The sequence below is a fragment of the Bos taurus genome, chromosome X, assembly GCF_002263795.3.
Source record: "Bos taurus isolate L1 Dominette 01449 registration number 42190680 breed Hereford chromosome X, ARS-UCD2.0, whole genome shotgun sequence".
NCBI classification, from domain to species: domain Eukaryota; kingdom Metazoa; phylum Chordata; class Mammalia; order Artiodactyla; family Bovidae; genus Bos; species Bos taurus.
The window spans coordinates 1,501,121-1,521,765 of record NC_037357.1 but is presented as its reverse complement, the minus strand read 5'-3'; positions in this window follow the sequence as shown (position 1 = coordinate 1,521,765).

Here is a 20,645-nt window from a genome sequence, read left to right as displayed (position 1 = left end):
AACGTTTATTACGTACCTCTCTAGAGAAGCGAAGGTGCCAGATACTGGGGAAGGAGGGCGTATTCATTGTATTAGCACTCTCCAGAGAAACAGAACCATTAAAATGACAAAGAAAAACAATACATATGCACAATACATACAACATACATGTACACAGTACATACAACATGCATGTACACAGTACATACAACATACATATACATAGTACATACAACAACAGTTCGTAGAATACAAGTTAATGAGTGGGTGGCATCAGCAGATAAGCACTTTACCAATAAGTTTCGGAAAGCAAACAGAGGAGCAATAATTGATAAAGGAGGATTCAATAAGCCACAGCTTAGAGAAAGGGTTCTCAACCCAAGCTGCACATTGGAATCACATGGTGAGCTTTTGCAGCTACTAATGCCCAGTTCAAGACCCCTTCTTCCCCTGCAACCTCATGCTGATATTCTAATTTAATTGGTCCTGGGGAGGACCAATCTTGACCTACAGTTTGTTTTTTTTTTTAAGCTGGCTGGGTGATTCTCTAAGTCCAGCTAAGATGAGAACCACTGGCCTAGAGAAGTGGTTTTCAGATGTGTTTTCAAATATGTTAACATGCATATGAAACATCTGGGAATCCTGTTAAAATGCAGATTCTGATGCAGTAGGTTTGAGGTGGGCCTGTGGATGTTCATGTCTTTATTTAATTCATTTATTGACTGTGTTGCACACAATGAGGATCTTAGGTCCCTGACCAGGGATTGAACCCATGCCCCCTGCAGTGAAAGCATGAGTCTTAACCACTAGACCAGCAGGGAATTCCCTGAATGTGTATTTCTAACATGCTTCCAGGTGATGTTGGATTCTGCTGATCCACAGACCATGCTTTGATTTTGTAGCCTAGTGGTTCTCAAACTCAAGGATATATCACAATTCCCTGGGCAGGGCAGGGTTGTTCAAACACAGATTCCTAGGCTCATCCCTAATGTTTCTGATTCTGTGGATCAAGTGATGCTGATGCTGCCAGTCCTTGGACAACACTCTGAGAAACACTGTTATGTTCAGCTTAAGAAGGAAGCTACTAAACCCCCAAGACTCTGCAGAGGCTCTGATCTCAACAGTTGAATTAAAAGTTAGTATACATGAGATGTTTCTTCCTCTCTTGTGTTTCAGAACTTTAGATGGCCTGGCTTCTCCCTCTCATATAAAATTCAAAGAGCTCTTCTCTAAAGAAATTGCACAACTCCAGAGCAGTCTCCTGAATTCTGGCATTTAATGAGATCCTGGTTTGTTGTTTTATTTTTAAAGTTCTCACTCCATGACCCAAAAGCAGCAGCAGTTATGAACCCGCAGTGTGCATCAGAATCACATGGTGAGCTTGAAAGAAACTTACAGAAACTCTTGAAAAAGTGCTAGTGGTGAGGACTGAATCTATTTGCATATGGACCCGAGACTAAACAAATGTGGGTATTATGGTTTTAGAACATAACGTTGTTAACCTTGAAAAAGTTAAAATAATAAAAAATTTCAAGGCAGACTGAGAAAGAAGTGTGAGGGTGTTAATTTCCTCACTTTTTCACAGCAGAGAGTTTATACAGTTTAGAACTAAAAGGTGATGTTATGAAAGAATACAATGCCTTCCTCCACTTCCTAATTATTTTCCTTAATAATCTTTTTATAACCATCAAAGGATCTTTTGAAAATGACTACCTCCTGTGCTAAAGAAACATTTCTCTGGCACTTAGTACTTGTTCTAGTTTTACTTCCATTTCCTTTTTTTCTCACCTTAAATTCAAGTTAGGCACTCGGGAGTTTGGCTGTCATCTACTTTTTAGCAGACAGATCGTTATGAAGGGTGCCAAGATGTCTTTGATTACACACATTAGATAACATGAGAGATTGGAGAGGTGATGGTCTCAGGGAGGCTTGGGAAGATAACTGTCGGGGGCCAGAGTGAGGTACTCCACCCGTGACAAAGGTCATGAGGAAGGAGGCTCGACATACGCAAAGGCGGCATCGAGTCTCAGGAGTCCCCCTGGAAATCCTCAAGCATCTACCCCCATAACCAGAGCCTGCCTACTTTACTGCTTTGTGCTCTTACCTACACCTCTGACTTTACGGGGGGCTGTCCCCCACGACCTCTTTCGGAGAAGGAGTTAACCTAGAGATCCAGTTAATAATAATTCCTGGGCGTGATAAGACTGTTTTAACCTACAAACTCCTCTGAAGGTTCTCTAGCCTGCCTGACAGGCTTGTCCGGCCACATGTGATTGCTCACAGCCTCCCAACCGTGAGAGGCACGAGATGCTTTAAACCCTCTAAAAACAGGTTCTTTAGAGAAGTTAGAAAACTATAAGTATAGTGGGCTGATTAGAAATTGTATTGGTGAAGGGTTTTTCATTTGTTGAGCCAATGTTTGTTGCTACGTCTCCACATCCCCTGCCCTTACACACGTTAATGAATATATAGAAGAAATAAGTATTAACCTTTGATATTAATCACATTAGACCTTAGGCTAAGTAAATTCTTTCCTTAACTAAAACCCACTACACCCTCACCCTGTAGGAATGTAACTTTATTTGGGTGGCGTCTGTTTTGAGAATAATCAGCCCTGGAGAAATAAGTGTCCTGATTGACTGACCGCTGTCACAAGGAGAGGGTCATAAATTGTCAGCAGGCCCCCCTGGCCAGAAGATGATGTAACACCCCTAAGACCTCTGTATACATTTGTATGAAGCACCTGACTTTAATAAAAGTCAGGACTGCTGTCCCCACGTGACTTTTGTATAACATCTCAGTGTATAAAAACAGACTCTGGAAAATAAAGAATTGGGATCAGTTTCTCGAAATACTGGTCTCCCCATGTCGCTCTCTCTCTCACTCTGGCTGAGTCTCCATCTGGAGCGTGGAACCCACCATGCTTACTAATTATGCCTGGGCTTCTAAGATCCGACCGGGGAGGCCTCAGTGTCTCCTCTCCTTCGGGAGAACGGAAGGACGCCTGCGGCCTACGTAAGTGGTGCAAGCTTCTTGTCTTGAAGTTTTATTGGTCTCCCGCATAAACCAAGCTACTCAGCCTCTTTTCTCCACTGAATTTTCCTACTGAGCTATCCTCATTCTATCACTCATTATATCTTTAATTAATATCTAATTGAAGCTATTGTATCCTGATCCTTGCCTATGCCGTCTCTCCTTCGAATACCCTGGATCAGCCGGGGCTGGTCCCCGGCAGATAACGTACAGCAATGGCTCTTTGCTGTAGGAGGCAGAGCCTGGGGCTAAGGAGGAAGATGCTTTGGCAACTTTGGGCCAAGTCATGTGCTTCCAACTTTCAGGGTAGCCAGGGTCAGGAAGAAGGGCCCGCATGACACACGGCAAGAAACCACTGAGAAGCAGAGGGGGGAGAGGTGCTGGAGGTAGTGTAGCCACAAAAGGCTCTGTCTTTTTTTATTTTTTAAATTATTTATTTGGTTGCTTTGGGTCTCAGTTATGGCAGGCAGGATCTCCATTGTCTCATGTGGGATCTTTCCTTGAGGTGCAGGAACTCTCTAGTTGTGGTTCAGTTCAGTTCAATTGCTCAGTCATGTCCAACTCTTTGCAACCCCATGGACTGCAGCAAAGCCAGGCTTCCCTGTCCATCACTAACTCCCAGAGTTTACTCTAACTCATGTCCAATGAGTCGGTGACGCCATCCAACCATTTCATTCTCTGTCCTCCCCTTCTCCTCTCGCCATCACTCTTTCCCAGCATCAGGGTCTTTCCCAGTGAGTCAGTTCTTCTCATCAGGTGGCCAAAGTATTGGAGTTTCAGCTTCAGCATCAGTCCTTCCAATGAATGTTCAGGACTGATTTCCTTTAGGATGGACTGGTTGGATCTCCTTGCAGTCCAAGGGACTCTCAAGAGTCTTCTCCAACACCACAGTTCAAAAGCATCAGTTCTTCGGTGTTCAGCTTTATTTATAGTCCAACTCTCACATTCATACATGACTATTGGAAAAATCATAGCTTTGACTAGATGGACTTTTGTTGGTAAAGTAATGTCTCTGCTTTTTATACTCTGTCTAGGTTGGTCATAGCTTTTCTTCCAAGGAGCAAGCCTATTTTAATTTCATGGCTGCAGGCACCGTCTTCAGTGATTTTGGAGCCCCCAAAAATAAAGTCAGCCACTGTTTCCATTGTTTCCCCATCTATTTGCCATGAAGTGATGGGTCCAGATGCCATGATCCTAGTTTTCTGAATATTGAGTTTTAAGCCTACTTTTTCACTCTCCTCTTTCACTTTCATCAAGAGGCTCTTTAGTTCTTCTTTGGTCTCTGCCATAAGGGTGGTGTCATCTGTATATTTGAGGTTATTGATATTTCTCCCAGCAATCTTGATTCCAGCTTGTGCTACATCCAGCCCGGCATTTCACATGATGTACTCTGCATAGAAGTTAAATAAGCAGGGTGACAATATAAGCATTGATGTCCTCCTTTCCCAATTTGGAGCAAGTCTGTTGTTCCGTATCCAGTTCTACCTATTGCTTCTTGACCTGCATACAGATTTCTCAGGAGTCAGGTCAGGTGGTCTGGTATTCCTATCTCTTTAGGAATTTTCCACAGTTTGTTGTGACCCACACAGTCAAAGGCTTTGGCGTAGTCAATGAAGCAGAAGTAGATGTTTTTCTGCAACTCTTGCCCACTAGTTGTGGTGCAAGGGCTTAGCTGCTCCATGGCATGTGGGATCTTAGTTCCCCGAATGGGGGATCAAACTCATGTCCCCTGCACTGAAAGGTTGATTTTTAACCACTGGACTGCCAGGGAAGTCCCCAAAGAATTTGTCTTGCAAGGTGACAATGAAGCCAGAGTCCCTGGAAACTCCTGCAGCATCACATGATCCTTGCTCGGGCAAATCGGAATCCACAGCCTTGCAGGAAAGTGGAAGGTGATAGAGATGCTCCCTGAGGGACTAAACACACAACCCAGGGCCAGGGACCTGTCCTGGGAATGCAGAGTTTCCTGTCTTAAGAAACTTACCACTCATAGGAGGAGGGAAAATGCAGGAGTTAGAGAGCTGGGATTTCCTCTGGTCAGAGTGGCCAGAATTCTGAGAACAAGTCCATGTAGCAATAGATGGTCATGGCCAGGCCAGATGTAGGAAACAGAGAAGCCAAAGTTGGGATGAAAATGGTCCCCAAGCCATCAGAAGAAGTGAAGGAAAACGGTCCCTGTGCTCAGCAACTCTGCTATGGTCATACATGTTGTGACTACACTTTCTCCATCCCAGTCCACTGTGCTCACACTTCTAACCCTTCCTCTCCCACTCTTGCGACGTGCATGTTCATTTCCAAGTTACAAATAACTAATACATTCAGTTCAGTTCAGTCACTCAGTTGTGTCCGACTCTTTGTGACCCCATGAATTGCAGCACGCCAGGCCTCCCTGTCCATCACCAACTCCCGGAGTTCACCCAGACTCATGTCCATCGAGTCAGTGATGCCATCCAGCCATCTCATCCTCTGTCGTCCCCTTCTCCTCTTGCCCCCAATCCCTCCCAGCATCAGAGTCTTTTCCAATGAGTCAACTCTTCGCATGAGGTGGCCAAAGTACTGAAGTTTCAGCTTTAGAATCATTCCTTCCAAAGAAATCCCAGGGCTGATCTCCTTCAGAATGCACTGGTTGTATCTCCTTGCGGTCCAAGGGACTCTCAAGAGTCTTCTCCAACACCACAGCTCAAAAGCATCAATTCTTCGGCATTCAGCCTTCTTCACAGTCCAATGCTCACATCCATATGTGACCACAGGAAAAACCATAGCCTTGACTAGACAGACCTTTGTTGCCAAAGTAATGTCTCTGCTTTTCATTATGCTATCTAGGTTGGTCATAACTTTCCTTCCAAGGAGTAAGCATCTTTTAATTTCATGACTGCAATCACCATCTGCAGTGATTTTGGAGCCCCAAAAATAAAGTCTGACACTGTTTCCACTGTTTCCCCATCTATTTCCCATGAAGTGATGGGACCGGATGCCATGATCTTGGTTTTCTGAATATTGAGCTTTAAACTTTTTCACTCTCCACTTTTTCCACTCTCCAACTTTTTCATTCTCCACTTTCACTTTCATCAAGAGGCTGTTTAGTTCCTCTTCACTTTCTGCCATAAGGGTGGTGTCGTCTGCATATCTGAGGTTATTGATATTTCTCCTGGCAATCTTGATTCCAGCTTGTGTTTCTTCCAGTCCAGCGTTTCTCATGATGTACTCTGCATATAAGTTAAATAAGCAGGGTGACAATATACAGCCTTGATGTATACACTCCTTTTCCTATTTGGAACCAGTCTGTGTTCCATTTCCAGTTCTAACTGTTGCTTCCTGACCTGCATACAAATTTCTCAAGAGGCAGGTCAGGTGGTCTGGTATTCCCATCTCTTTCAGAATTTTCCACAGTTTATTGTGATCCACACAGTCAAAGGCTTTGGCATAGTCAATAAAGCAGAAATAGATGTTTTTCTGGAACTCTCTTGCTTTTTCCATGATCCAGCAGATGTTGGCAATTTGATCTCTGGTTCCTCTGCCTTTTCTAAAACCAGCTTGAACATCAGGAAGTTCATGGTTCACATATTGCTGAAGCCTGGCTTGGAGAATTTTGAGCATTACTCACACTCTGTGTGTGAGATGAGTGCAATTGTGCGGTAGTTTGAGCATTCTTTGGCATTGCCTTTCTTTGGGATTGGGATGAAAACTGGCCTTTTCCAGTCCTGTGGCCACTGCTGAATTTTCCAAATTTGCTGGCATATTGAGTGCAGCACTTTCACAGCATCATCTTTCAGGATTTGAAATAGCTCAACTGGAATTCCATCAACTCCACTAGCTTTGTTTGTAGTGTTGCTTTCTAAGGCCCACTTGACTTCACATTCCAGGTATCTGGCTCTAGGTTAGTGATCAAACCATCGTGATTATCTGGGTCATGAAGATCTTTTTTGTACAGTTCTTCTTTGTATTCTTGCCATCTCTTCTTAATATCTTCTGCTTCTCTTAGGTCCATACCATTTCTGTCCTTTATCGAGCCCATCTTGCATGAAATGCTCCCTTGGTATCTCTAATTTTCATGAAGAGATCTCTAGTCTTTCCCATTCTTTTGTTTTCCTCTATTTCTTTGCATTGATTGCTGAGGAAGGCTTTCTTATCTCTTCTTGCTATTCTTTGGAACTCTGCATTCAGATGTTTATATCTTTCCTTTTCTCCTTTGCTTTTTGCTTCTCTTCTTTTCACAGTTATTTGTAAGGCCTCCCCAGACAGCCATTTTGCTTTTTTTGCATTTCTTTTCCATGGGGATGGTCTTGATCCCTGTCTCCTCTACAATGTCATGAACCTCATTCCATAGTTTATCAGGCACTCTATCTATCAGATTAGGCCCTTAAATCTATTTCTCACTTCCACCGTATAATCATAAGGGATTTGATTTAGGTCATACCTCAATAGTCTAGTGGTTTTCCCTACTTTCTTCAATTTAAGTCTGAATTTGGCAATAAGGTGTTCATGATCTGAGCCACAGTCAGCTCCCAGTCTTGTTTTTGCTGCCTGTATAGAGCTTCTCCATCTTTGGATGCAAAGAATATAATCTGATTTCGGTGTTGACCATCTGGTGATGTCCATGTGTAGAGTCTTCTCTTGTGTTGTTGGAAGAGGGTGTTTGCTATGACCAGTGCATTCTCTTGGCAAAACTCTATTAGCCTTCGCCCTGCTTCATTCCGTATTCCAAGGCCAAATTTGCCTGTTACTCCAGGTGTTTCTTGACTTCCTACTTTTTCATTCCAGTCCCCTATAATGAAAAGGACATCTTTTTCGGGTGTTAGTTCTAAAAGGTCTTGTAGGTCTTCCTAGAACCGTTCAACTTCAGCTTCTTCAACGTTACTGGTTGGGGCATAGACTTGGATTACTGTGATATTGAATGGTTTGCCTTGGAAATGAACAGAGATCATTCTGTCGTTTTTGAGATTGCATCCAAGTACTGCATTTTGGACTCTTTTGTTGACCATGATGGCTACTCCATTTATTCTGAGGGATTCCTGCCCACAGCACCCATCCAGGGTAAGACATAGAACTGCTTCCTTTTACAGATTTAGGAGTAGCAGTGTAGTTTATCAGACAGTAATTTAGGCTGGGAATGAAGACAGACTTATATATATATATATATATATATATATATATATATATATATATATATATAAAATCATGTATGGCAGAAAGTGAAGAGGAACTAAAAAGCCTCTTGATGAAAGTGAAAGTGGAGAGTGAAAAAGTTGGCTTAAAGCTCAACATTCAGAAAACCAAGATCATGGCATCCAGTCCCATCACTTCACGGGAAATAGATGGGGAAACAGTGGAAACAGTGTCAGACTTTATTTGTTTGCACTCCAAAATCACTGCAGATGGTGACTGCAGCCATGAAATTAAAAGACGCTTACTCCTTGGAAGAAAAGTTATGACCAACCTATATAGCATATTCAAAAGCAGAGACATTACTTTGACAACAAAGGTTTGTCTAGTCAAGGCTATGGTTTTTCCTGTGGTCATGTATGGATGTGAGAGTTGGACTGTGAAGAAGGCTGAGTGCTGAAGAATTGATGCTTTTGAGCTGTGGTGTTGGAGAAGACTCTTGAGAGTCCCTTGGACTGCAAGGAGATCCAACCAGTCCATTCTGAAGGAGATCAGCCCTGGGATTTCTTTGGAGGGAATGATGCTGAAGCTGAAACTCCAGCACTTTGGCCACCTCATGGGAAGAGTTGACTCATTGGAAAAGACTCTGATGCTGGGAGGGATTGGGGGCAGGAGGAGAAGGGGACGACAGAGGATGAGATGGCTGGATGGCATCACTGACTCGATGGATGTGAGTCTGAGTGAACTCCGGGAGTTGGTGATGGACAGGGAGGCCTGGCGTGCTACGATTCATGGGGTCACAAAGAGTCAGACACGACTGAGCAACTGAACTCAACTGAAAATCATGAAAATTGTCTTCATTCCCAGCCTAAATTACTGTCTGATAAACTACACTGCTACTGCTAAATCTGTAAAAGGAAGCAGTTCTATGTCTTATGCTGGATGGGTGATGCCTGCTAAAGCTGAGAAATATTTATTTTGTGTTTGTGTCTGTTTACTCCAAACCTGTTTAACTGTAGATATTGATATCTACAATGGTTGGGGTCCTCCCTCTCCCTTTCAGATTATGATAAGCACCCCACAAGTAATTCCCCTCTTTGCACTCATTTCTAAAGTCCCAGAGTGCCTAACAACTGCATCTATTCAAAATTTTACTTATTTGATGCTGCTGCCACCAAAGGCTTTAAAATTCAAGTTCTTTTTTTTTTTTTTTTTGCTATTTAAAAAAATTATTTATTTATTGGGCTGTGCTGGGTCTTATTTTCAGCATGAGAGATCTTTAATTGTGGTATATGGGATCTGGGTCCCTGACCAGGGACTCAACCTGGGCTGCCTACATTGGGAGCATGAAGTCTTAACCACTTGAACACCAGAAACTCCTTTTGTTTCTTTCTTTGCTATTTTTAAGTTTAAAATGATCATATGATGTATGTAACAGCAAGCATAATTAGACCACGAAATCACAGTGTCCCTTAATAACTTTAGCTTAAGCCTTAAGGTAAAGGAAATTTAAAAGGTCAGAGAGCATTTATTAAGCTACCTTCATACTGATTGGGAATACTAAAATCATTCAGAAGGCAATCATCAGTCAAGGAATATTTGCAGTGTCTGCTCAGATTTGGGTTTGCAATATTTGCCTTTTGAGGGTCATTTGTTTCTTCCTGACCTCACTGCTTGAGATTCATAGAAGCCGCCAGTAGGTACAGAGTGATATCAGGTCATGTTCATATTGTCAAAAGTGGGATTCCCCTTAGCCATGGCAAATGGAGTGAAAACTGTACATATGTAGTACTTTCCCCTATAAGTAAGTTTTGTAAATCAAGCACTGTTATAATCATACCATCTACTCTAAGAATGATAAAATTTAGAGATTGACAGAAATGGACCCTGAGGCAAAAATCAGCTTCCTTACCAACTGAAATTGTTGGCTCTGTTTCATATAACCTCACTGTTTTAGCTTTGGCTACTATAACAAAATAGCATAAGCTGTGTGGCTTAAAAACAATTTTTTTTTCTCATGGTTCTGAAGCCTGGGAAGTCCAAGCTCAAGGTGCTGACTGATTCTGTTCCAGATGAGAACCCTCTTCCTGGTTCACAGAGGGCAGAATTCTTTCTATATCCTCACATGGTGGGGGCTGGGGAGTGATCAGAGGGAGACAGAAAGGGAGATGGAGCAGGAAAGTGGGAGGAGAAAGAGAGAAAGCAGGAGAGAGGCAGGAGAGGGAGAGGTGGCAGGGAAGCACTCTTGTCTCCTCTTGTAATGGCACTAATTCTATAACAAGAACCCCAGCCTTATGACCTCATCTTCAGAGAAGGCAATGGCACCCCACTCCAGTACTCTTGCCTGGAAAATCCCATGGGCAGGGGAGCCTGGTAGGCTGCAGTCCATGGGGTCGAGAAGAGTCACTAAGACTGAGCGACTTCATTTTCACTTTTCACTTTCATGCATTGGAGAAGGAAATGGCAACCCACTCCAGTGTTTTTGCCTGGAGAATCCCAGGGACGGGGGAGCCTGGTGGGCTGCTGTCTATCGGGTCACACAGAGTTGAACACGACTGAAGTGACTTAGCAGCAGCAGCAAACCTAATTACCTCCCAAAGGTTCATTTCCAAATACCATCACATGTGGTAGGGATTCAGTACAGAAATTCTGGAAGGATACAAACATTCCGTCCACAGCACTCACTGAGTTCCATTGCTCTCTTTTGAAGGTTTCAGCCCTGAACGCTTCATTGACATTGCTTCAGATTGTAAGAGACTGTGAATCTAAATAAACATATACCAGTTTCCAAGTTCTTAAGGTTCAAGTACTTCTCTAATCCCAAGATGAAGATCTGTTGTTAACAATACTCCTCTCATAGCCTCACAGCCTCAGAAAGAGATTGGCTTTCTATGCCCCTCTTTTTAAAAACAAACAAACAACAGCAAAAGAAGTATCATAAATGCAAATTCATACCATGATTGCATATTTCTATCATAATTTTTGCTGCAAGACTCACTTTTTCTGTCTTTAAGGCCTAATGTTATTTAAAATTATAATTTCGAATAAACACTTACAGTTATTGATTTGCTACTTGGAAAAATCTCCCACTTTCCTTCTAACAGACTTCATTTTGGTTATTGTTTATTAAAATAGGACAAGACAGTTTCCTCTTGTACTTAAATTTAAGGATCTGTTAGTAATGGAGAAGGCAATGGTACCCCACTCCAGTACTCTTGCCTGGAAAATCCCATGGATGGAGGAGCCTGGAAGGCTGCAGTCCATGGGGTCGCTGAGGGTCAGACACGACTGAGCGACTTCACTTTAACATTTCACTTTCATGCATTGGAGAAGGAAACGGCAACCCACTCCACTGTTCTTGCCTGGAGAATCCCAGGGACGGGGGAGCCTGGTGGGCTGCTGTCTATGGGGTCACACAGAGTCGGACATGACTGAAGCAACTTAGCAGCAGCAGCAGCAAGTAACGCACAAAGGTCTCTTGGTCTCAAAATCATCTTGGCAACTATACATAGACAATTACACCAACCATATAATCTTTCATATACCTACCATGCTAAAGATACCCATTCATTATATGTATAATCTGTGTGTATTAAATTCTTTAATGTCTACCAACTGTTAGTATTTGGTACAGTTCAGTAGCTCAGGCATGTCCGACTCTTTGTGACCCTATGAACCGCAGCATGCCAGGCCTCCCTGTGATCACCAACTCCCAGAGTTTACCCAAACTCATGTCCATTGAGTCGGTAATGCCATCCAACAATCTCATCCTCTGTTGTCCCCTTCTCCTCCTGCCCTCAATCTTTCCCAGCATCAGGGTCTTTTCAAATGAGTCAGCTCTTTGCATCAGGTGGCCAAAGTATTGGAGTTTCAGCTTCAACATCAGTCCTTCCAATGAACACTCAGAACTGATATCCTGTAGGATGGACTGGCTGGATCTCCTTGCAGTCCAAGGGACTCTCACGAGTCTTCTCCAACACCACAGTTCAAAAGCATCAATTCTTCAGTGCTCAGCTTTATGGACCAACTCTCACATCCATACATGACCACTAGAAAAACCATAGCCTTGACTAGATGGACTTTTGTTGATAAAGTAATGTCTCTGGTCATATGCTGTCTAGCTTGGTCATAACTTTCCTTCCAAGGAGTAAGTGTCTTTAATTACACAGCTGCAGTCACCATCTGCAGTGATTTTGGAGCCCCCAAAAATAAAGTCAGCCACTGTTTCCACTGTTTCTCCATCTATTGGCCACGAAGTGATGGTATCGTATGCCATGATCTTAGTTTTCTTAATGTTGAGCTTTAAGCCAACTTTTTCAGTCTCCACTTTCACTTTTAACAAGATGCTCTTTAGTTCTTCTTCACTTTCTGCCATAAGGGTGGTGTCATCTGCATATCTGAGGTTATTGATATTTCTCCCGGCAATCTTGATTCCAGCTTGTGCTTCTTCTAGCCCAGCATTTCTCAAGATGTACTCTGCATATAAGTTAAATAAGCAGGGTGACAATATACAGCCTTGATGTACTCCTTTTCCTGTTTGGAACCAGTCTGTTGTTCCATGTCCTGTTCTAACTGTTGCTTCCTGACCTGCATACAGATTTCTCAGGAGGCAGGTAACGTGGTCTGATATTCCCATCTCTTTCAGAATTTTCCACAGTTTATTGTGATCCACACAGCAAAGGCTTTGGCATAGTCAATAAAGCAGAAATAGATGTTTTTCTGGATCTCTCTTGCTTTTTCCATGATCCAGCGGATGTTGGCAATTTGATCTCTGGTTCCTCTGCATTTTCTAAAACCAGCTTGAACATCTGTAAGTTCATGATTCACGTATTGCTGAAGCCTGGCTTGGAGAATTTGGAGCATTACTTTACTAGCGTGTGAGATGAGTGCAATTGTGCAGTAGTTTGAGAATTCTTTGGCATTGTCTTTCTTTGGAATTGGAATGGATACTGAGCTTTTCCAGTCCTTTGGCCACTGCTGAGTTTTCCAAATTTGCTGGCATATTGAGTGTAGCACTTTCACAGCATCATCTTTTAGGATTTGAAGTAGCTCAACTGGAATTCTATCACCTCCACTAGCTTTGTTCATAGTCATGCTTCCTAAGGCCCACTTGACTTCACATTCCAGGATGTCTGGCTCTAGGTGAGTGATCACACCATCATGATTATCTGGGTCATGAAGATCTTTTTTGTATAATTCTTCTGTGTATTCTTGCCACCTCTTCTTAATATCTTCTGCTTCTGTTAGTTCCATACCATTTCTGTCCTTTATTGAGCCCATCTTTGCATGAATGTTCTCTTGGTATCTCTAATTGAAGAGATCTCTAGTCTTTCCCATTCTGTTGTTTTCCTCTATTTCTTTGCATTGATTGCTGAGGAAGGCTTTCATATCTCTCCTTGCTATTCTTTGGAACTCTGCATTCAAATTAGTATACAAAATTCAGAAAATCCCATGTTGTGAACAAAGCAGTAAATACCATTCTAATTTGATAAATCACTTTTCTTAGTCTTCTATAAGCTGCAGTTAATTATGTGGCACTATTGCATTTTATCTTTCTCTAAAAGTTTATCTAATTGATTTGTTTCATCTTCACCAGAAATTCTTGACTATGTTTCTGCCATCAGTGCATTGATATAAGTTTACCTATTACCTGATTTTCGCCTCATGGTATCCATCTAGATTCCTACTGAGAAATGACTGTCTCATATTTTGAAAAATGGCATGTAACAGAATTGCAGTTAAGTCATGAGCAGAAGTGGGTAGAGTTCCTGGTGAAGTGGTAACAGGTAAAATACAAAAAGAACTCCTTGGCCTTATTCTTTCTTTTCCTTGGACAATAAAACTCTTTGCTAACTTTTTTGGAGAAAGACATTTCTTTTCATTAATCCTACTACCTGTGATGGAATATAGGATAAGATCATTTTCAGGTTAAGTGAGAATGCCCGGGAATGCATGCTGGCCGCATGCATCACAGGGGGTTATTAAAATACAGGTTACCACAGTGAGGTAATTTTTCTCTTTACTTCATATATTTATTATATAGTTTGTATATACTGTGTGTATTTCTCTATTATTTGTTTTCTTATGACTCGTATATACTACTTTTATAACTGGAAAAATAATAAAGTTTCATATTCAAACAACTAAATAAAGATGAGAATACTACAAGAAAAAAAAAACATTGTGTTGGCCAAAAAGTCCATTTGGGTTTTCCACACTAGTTCGCAGAAACATCCACATGAATTTTTGTCCAACCCAGTGATATGCAGGTGACCATCTTGTTGCACAAGGACCTGATTATGCGAATGTTTCTCATGAGCTCAAGGCTTATTTTCATTGCAGAGTTATAAGGCAATATTCATTTGTCAAAAATCATTTTCCCTCACTGATATCATCTATAAAATCATAATTAAAAAATAGCAGATGTGTCCCATTTTCTCCAGCCGCCCAGGCTATCTCAGCAAGCAATTGTTGGAGTGATTTCTGTATGCGGTGACTCTAATGACGCAATTCCCAGCAGATGCCAGATAGTTTAATGGCTGCTTCCTTACAGTGGCCCTGAAGGCACCCCTGGTCTCCTGATAAACTAAGATAGTATTCACTCATGCGTCAAAACCACTGATACCATCAAAAAGAGTCTGAAAGCACTTTTGGCGTCATGTCAACAAAAACAGCCATACAGGGCCTCACTTGTCCCCTTCCCTGATGGCAGATAGGGCTAGCTTTAAGCATATAGATCAGGACAAAGCTGGTATATCCTCAATATATACTCAATCAGGTGCTCAGTCACTCAATCGTGTCTGACTCTTTGCGACCTCATGGACTGTAGCCCTCCGGGCTCCTCTGTTCATGGGATTCTCCAGGCAAGGATCCTGGAGTGGGTTGCCATTTCCTTCTCCAGGGATATACTCAATCAGCACATGTGTAAAAAGAAGTGCTCTCTATGGTAAAATTGCGGGGATTTAGCTATAGTTCTGAGCTGGTCCAAAATTAACTTGCATTCCATTGACACAGTTCAAACTTCTAAAATGCAGAGATTCAGGTATCCATTCTAGACATATGCTAATCATCTTGGAATGGCACTCACTCAGGGAGAGAACACACCAAATAGGTTTCAAAACAGTCACAGTCTGCCTTACATCAGAGAACTCCCAGATGTTTGCCTGCTGCAGGCTTCCCTGGCAGGTGTCACCATAAGAAGGGAGATCCAGCCAGGGTGCTGTCAGCTCTGCAAAGCCATGTCATACACCTTTTCATAGTGGTGGAGAAATCAGCTGTTTCCTCAAGATTGGAAACTGGGATCATATGGCATTTATTTTTAAAGGATGTCACTCAGGTGTCTTTCAAGGTTACCAAGTGATTCCCTCACCTTCCTTTTGGTACTAGACAGTTGCTAATTCTATCATCTGGGAAGAAGTCTGAAGGTAAAAGTTTTCTTTCTGAGGTTCATATTTATTGAATTCCACTGTGTATAACAAAGCTTGATGCTTGTGGATCTTATAGGTAGGATTGTTTGAGGCTTTGGTCAAAATACAGAGGAGAGGGACAGTGATTTTTTTTTTAAGGCAAAGAAAACAGAGACGGGAAGCTGAAGAAAGATTTCTTCTCTAACATTAAGTTTTTCAAGTTTCTATTTTCATTTTAAGCCCCCTTTTCAGTAGTAATGTCCTAGTGGTTCTAAACAGAGAAGGCAATGGCACCCCACTCCAGTGCTCTTGCCTGGAAAATCCCATGGATGGAGGAGCCTGGTGGGCTGCAGTCCATGGGATCGTTAGGAATCAGACAGGACTGAGCGACTTCACTTTCACTTTTCACTTTCACGCATTGGAGAAGGCAATGGCAACCCACTCCAGTGTTCTTGCCTGGAGAATCCCAGGGACAGTGGAGCCTGGTGGGCTGCCATCTATGGGGTCGCACAGAGTCGGACACGACTGAAGCGACTTAGCAGTAGCAGCAACAGTGGTTCTAAGAGCAGGCTGGAGGAAGGGTGTATCTCGAAGGAATAGCAAACCTCTTGCTGTTTGCTTATTAAACATTGCAGCACACACATGAGTACCTGCATGCACCCACATGCCCCCACATGCCCCCACACACACCAGTGAACTGCAAACTCAAACACTTTGCCTGCAAAATATTTAAAATTCTGAACACTAGGGGCTAAGGAATGGGTAATCAGTCTAAGGTGGTGTTTCTCACTGAAGTACTTGAACTAATAGACTTGTGTTAGAATATCCTGAGGAGCTTGTCAAAAGATAGCCAAGTCTGGATATCCACATACTGATATCTACATTACTGATGGGCTTGCCAGGTGGCGCTAGTGGTAAAGAACCCACCTGCCAATTCAGGAGACATAAGACACAGGGGTTCCAGCCCTGAGTCAGGAAGATCCCCAGAAGAGGGCATGGCAACCCACTCCAGTATTCTTGCCTGGACAATCCTATGGACAGAGGAGACTGGAGAGCTACAGTCCATAGGGGTGCAGAGTTGGTCATGACTAAAGCAACTGAGTGTGTGCACATATGAGCACACATGCGCATGCGCACACACACACACACACACACACAGTACTGATAGTCAAGATCAGTAAGATCCAGATGCTCTGGGGTGAGGCTCATTGATCCTAAGTGACTGCAGGCACACTTACAGTAAAAGCATATAAGCACTACTGTCCTCAGTTCAATTCAGATAGTCCTGTCCTACTCTTCCCGACCCCATGAACTGCAGCACGTCAGGCTTCCCTGTCCATCACCAGCTACTGGAGCTTGCTCAAACTCATGTCCATTGAGTCAGTGATGCCATCCAACAGTCTCATCCTCTGTCATCCCCTTCTCCTCATGCCTTCAATCTTTCCCAGCATTAGGGTCTTTTCAAATGAGTCAGATTTTCGCATCAGGTGGCCGAAGTATTTGAGCTTCAGCTTCAGATTCAGCATCAGTCCTTCCAATGAATATTCAGGACTGATTTCCTTTAGAATGGACTGGTTTGATCTCCTTGCAGCCCATGGGACTCTCAAGAGTCTTCTCCAACACCACAGTTCAAAAGCATCAGTTCTTTGGCACTCAGCTTTCTTTATAGTCCAGCTCTAACATTCATACATGACTACTGGAAAAACCATAACTTTGACTAGACGAATCTTTGTCAGCAAAGTAATGTCTCTATTTTTTTAATATGCTGTCTAGGTTTGTCATAACTTTTCTTCCAAGGAGCAAGCGTCTTTTGGTTTCGTGGCTGCAGTAACCATCTGCAGTGATTTTGGAGCCCAAGAAAATAGTCTGTCACGGTTTCCATTGTTTCCCCATCTATTTGCCATGAAGTAATGGAACTGGATGCCAAGATCTTAATTTTTTGAATGTTGAGTTTCAAACTAACTTTTCATTCTTCTCTTTCTCCTTCATCAAGAGGCTCTTTATTTCCTCTTTGCATTATGCCATAAGGGTGGTGTCATCTGTATATCTGATGTTATTGATATTTCTCCTGGCAATCTTGATTCTGGCTTGTGCTTCATCCAGTCCAGCATTTTGCATGATGTACTCTGCATATAAGTTAAATAAGCAGGGTGACAGTATAAAGCCCTGATGTACTCCTTTCCCAATTTGGAACCAGTCCATTGTTCCATGTCTGATACTAACTGTTGCTTCTTGACCTGCATACAAGTTTCTCAGGAGCAGGTAAGGTGGTCTAGTATCCCCACGTCTTGAATAATTTTCCACAGTTTGTTGTGATCCACACAGTCAAAAGCTTTAGCATAGTCAATGAAGCAAAAGTAGATGTTTTTCTGGAATTCTCTTGCTTTTACTATGATCTAACTACTACCCTAGGACAACCTAAATTATTCCATTCAAGTGAATTTGGGACCCCAGTTTGGTCTTTAAATTTACCTATTATCTCTGCTATTTTACCAAAAGAACCCAAGACCTTTCTCATAAATTCACTCGCTTAGGGTACCCGCAAAGTTTCTAAAGGGGCTACAGTTCAGAAATAAGTCTTTCAGAAAAGTTCCAAAGCAGCTCTGAGAAAAATTAAAAGCAACCATAGGGACTTCAGGGGCTGAAGAAGTCTGCTTTTCAACTAATTGACCATTAAATTTAGCATGAAATCTCAGTGCTTTTAAAGGGGTTTAGCCTGCACCCCTATATTCATAGAAGCACTATTTACAATAGCCAAGACATGGAAACAACCTAAATGTTCATCAACAAATGAATGGATAAAGAATATGTGGTACAATGGAGTATTGTGTACATGTGTACTCAGTTGTGCCTGACTCTTTGCAACCCCATGTACTGTAGCCCACCAAGCTCTTCTGTTCGTGGGACTTCTCAGGCAGGAATACTGGAGTGGGTTGCCATTTCCTTCTTCAGGGGATCTTGCTAATCCAGGGATCAAATCCCCACTTCCTGCAATTGGCAAGCATTGGCAGGTAGATTCTTTACCACTGAGCCACCTGGGAAGCCCCACAATGGAGTATTATTCAGCCATAAAAAGAGAGTGAGACAATACTATTTGCAGCTACATGGATGGACCTAGAGATTATCATACTAAGTGGGATAAATCAAAAAGAGAAAGACAAATACCATATAGTATCACTTATATGTGGAATCTAAAATATGACACAAATCAACTTATCTATGAAATAGAAACAGAGTCACAGATGCAGAGAACAGACCTGTGGTTGCCAAGGGGGGAAGGTGCGGGGAGGGATGGACTGGGAGTTTGGGGTTAGCAAACTATTATATACAGGTCCTACTATAGTACAGGGAATGATATTCAATATTCTGTGATAAACCAGCATGGAAAAGAATGTGCAAAAGAATATATATATGTATATATATGTGTGTGTGTGTGTGTGTGTGTGTGTGTGTATAACTGAGCCACTTTGATGTTACACCAGAAACTAACACAACATTGTAAATCAACTATACTTCAATAAAACAGGGTGTGGGCTCAGCAATTTATAGCCAGAAGAAGAAACTCTTCTAAAAATTCAAGCTGAAAATTTCAGATATCTTATTCCTCTTTAAGCCATTGGTTTCTGTATTTCAAGAGCCACCCCTCACACACAACTTCCTTATTCTAGTTATAATATTTCTTTCATATGTTTTTCTTTTAGTTTTACTTCTAAAGACCAGAGTTTTGATGTCCATCATTTTATGGCTGGGCTATTACGAGGACATCCTAACTGCTCTTTATTTTTATCTCACTCTTTCCCACCATTCTTAGGCACTGCCACCAGATAAGACTGGCTAAAATACAAACTTTCTCAAAGACTTCTGATGATCCCATTTCCTAAAAGAGCAGGCTAGACACGCTTGTGGGCTTCCCAGATGGCGCACTGGTAAAGAATCGACCTGCCAATGCAGGAGACATGGATTCAACCTCTGGGTCAGGAAGATCCCCTGTAGAGGAAATGGCAACCCATTCCAGTATTCTTGCCTGGGAAATCTGGTGGACAGAGGAGGCTGATGGACTACAGTCCATGGGATCACAAAGAGTCAGACATGACTGAGTGACTAAACAACTATAGATCACTTGTATCTCACAGTAATGAAGTATGTCACAGGGTTCCCTTTTCTTCCTGTCAAGGTAAATCCTCCTCCATTCTTTCATTTTGCACCAGCCTATCCATGGGAAAGTCTTCCCTACTGGCTCAGACAGTAAACAGTCTGCCTGAAATGCGGGAGACCCTGATTCAATCCCTGGGTCAGGAAGATTCCCTGGAGAAGGGAATGGCTACCCACTCCAATATTCTTGCCTGGGAAATCCCATGACAGAGGAGCCTGGTGGGCTATGGTCTGTGGGGTCGCAAAGAGTTGGACATGACTAACATACCTATCCATGGGAAAAGGCAAAAAATCATACCAAGCAATACATATTCTTTCTCCTTAATTAGCTTCTAAACTCCTTAAATCCTGAGAGAAAATTTTCACAATCTTCTGAAAACCAAACATATTGCTCAAGTATTTATTAAATAAATCAAAGACTGAATGATACTGAATTAAGTCACCAACAGTGTATCTCAACTCCTGACCTGAGGTGTCACTGGGCAGTTTGTGAATTTTCTGTGTGTTGAACAAGGGTAGGAGTTCAATCCTGTTAATTTCCTCATCACTTACTCTTCAACTGGAAGTAATTGCTCCCAGAATTCTTGGACTTTTTTCCCATACATGCAAAAACCAAACAGTTCTGCAAGAAAGATTTATGTTGGGAAAATGATACAAATTCTATGTCTAGCTGGTTCCTCCTAAGAGTTTCAAATTCCAATGTGTGAAAAAGATTCCAATCTTTACCACAGTGGAAAGTCTGTGATGTGAAAACTACTTGAAGAAATTTTCCGTCTCAACTCAATGACAAAGTAAACCATACACAGCTTTTAGTGGCTACAGATGCTACTGATTTAAAGCATTGTAATAATTACTTCAAAGGCAGTAAGACCAAGCATGGTTTTTGTGCTAGAGTGACTGAAAGCAACTCAAATGCAAAGTTTGTCTGAGTAGCAGAATTATAAATGTTGTTTAAAGATATTGCAGTATTTG